The sequence below is a fragment of the Penaeus chinensis genome, chromosome 12 (genome assembly GCF_019202785.1).
Source record: "Penaeus chinensis breed Huanghai No. 1 chromosome 12, ASM1920278v2, whole genome shotgun sequence".
NCBI classification, from domain to species: domain Eukaryota; kingdom Metazoa; phylum Arthropoda; class Malacostraca; order Decapoda; family Penaeidae; genus Penaeus; species Penaeus chinensis.
In genome coordinates, this window is record NC_061830.1 from 38,090,798 (window position 1) to 38,093,297 (window position 2,500).

The window sequence follows — 2,500 nt, forward strand, 5'->3', positions numbered from 1 at the left end:
ATACAGCACTAAGACCAGCGACAGATTTATTGACAGACATAAGCTGTAAATATTCATCTTTGTCATATCTTCCAAGCTTCCCACACCATTTTGTTCTATAACTCACTCAATAATTCCGAACAAATGGCATTTTATAATAATAGTGGGAGTAAATACATACGGAATATATATACATATATATATACAGGACAACAGATGGACAAAGAAAGTAACAGAGTGGATTACAGATAACATAAAGAGGCCAAAGGCCAGACCTATGACAAGATGGCGCGACGAAATAACGAAATTTGGGGCCAAGACTGGAAGCAAAAACGCAAGACAGACGAAGATGGAAAAGATTGGGTGAGGCCTACGTCCTTTAGTGGATTGACCCAGGCTGATGATGATGATGATGATGATGATGATGATGATGATGATGATGATGATGATGATGATGATGATGATGAGGAGGAGGAGGAGGATATATGATATATGATATATGATATATGTATATATGTATACATGTATACATGTATACATGTATATATGTATATATGTATATATGTATATATGTGTATATATAAACAAGATTGAAGCTCAGAAAGATAATCTTACTTTATAACGTTGGCGAAAGCTTCAGTGTTGGAGAGAGCGAGAGAGTAAGGGAGAAAGACGGATACACAGACGGACGGACAGACACATCAAACAAAAAAAATGCGAACGATGTTTAGATAACAAAGACTCTACAGCCTATAAAAAAAGCGCGAAATCCAAAACCGCCAAAAAATCGGAAACGAAATACGCAAACAGAGAATCAAACAAACAAAAGGGCCCCAATATCTCGCGAAAATCACAGAATCGGCCTTAATGATGATAGGCCTACATACCGGCCCCTACCCGAAACGGCCAGGGAGGGACAGAACGGTTATTATGACAGTGGGTAAGATCGAGGCCTCTGCTAGCTTCACCGTGTGCGTGCCTTTAGACCCAGCGTGCGTGTAAGATTCAATTCCCCGCGTGTAATATTTCACTCGTTATTAACCCCTTTGCGTATTTTTTTTTCTTTTTTCTTTTTTGCGACGCCCCTAAAAAACATTATCTTAGAATAACTGAACGATCGAATAAGGAAAGATGAAGGAACGTCGATATAATATTATCGACGATGCGGTAACGATGATAAATGTCTAAGGTTGTTCGTTCAATTTAGGAAAATGGCGAATGACGTTCTCTACAGACCAAGACGATAATTCACCCAGTATTTCAAAATGCACTAACCGCTGTACGCAATTTCACTCGTCTTACTTTCAACATTCATACGCAAATATTAACGAGAGAGAGAAAAAACTCATTCTTCATAAACTCGACAAAGACTTTGGCCTCCCCCCCATCAATTTCCAACAGGGGGGGTGGGGGGGGAGAAGCAGGGGGTCGACGCAAATGACAGCAGTTAAACGACGTCAGCTGAGAAGTGAAGTTACATTTATCTATAAACATTAAAGCTACCGCACCTGTTTTCCTCTCCCTTACCCCCCCCCCCCACCCCTGCCAAAAGCACAAACACAGGGGGCCAAGCAAGCACGAGAAAGCAGTCCCGTGCATAGAACAAGCCCCTGAATTCACGACCTTCCCCTCCCTCTCCCCTACCCCCCCCCTCCTCACTCCACCCATTATCGGGTAGGTCCTTGGTATGCACGGGCGTCCCAAGCCTGTTGAAAATATACCCGCCCATTAAAGGTCCAAGAGCCTATTACAGCTCCATTACAAGCAGAGCTCAAGTGGGCTGTTCATGAATTTTTCATAACTAACCCCTTCCCTTCTTTCTTTCTCCCTCTCTCTCTCTCACTTTCGCTTACTCTCCCTCGCTTGTTATTGTTCTTGATCATGAACTATTAAGTATAGCAATTGGACGGGGTTGCAAAGTGTGCATGGCATATGCATCACAGTCCTTCCGCCATGATGAATTCGAGAGAGAAAAGAGCTCATGGCTTTATCGGCACAAGGGATCGTTCACAAAGTACACAGAAGGACAAAGACTAAAATTAAATTCGCTTTTCGTGATGGAACCTTTTAATTTCTGCCTCGTTCCTCGCCGGGTCAAATATGCATTTCATACATAATTTTTCATTCGTAAAACACATGCTTACGACTGAGACACCAAATCAGAATTAGGTACCGGCAAATTCTGGCGTTACTAAGCTCAACTAGGCTAGGCTAACTTAGACAAACCTAATATCACTTATACTATCTGACCCCAATACTCACTCATTATTTCAAAATATCTTCTGATAACAAAAATAAACCAATAATAACAACAACAAAGGATTAACTACAATAAGTAAGACTGAAAATGATAACCGATCAAAAACAAAGATTAAAAAGACAGACAGACAGACTGACTCCCAAGGAAACTTTTAATCTGTTTTTCTTCCCTCTATTTTATCTTGTTTGTGGGGGAGGCACAAAACAACAACAAAAAGTAACTCAATCTCAGTTCAGCCAAAAAGTCTGATAAACAAAAGTG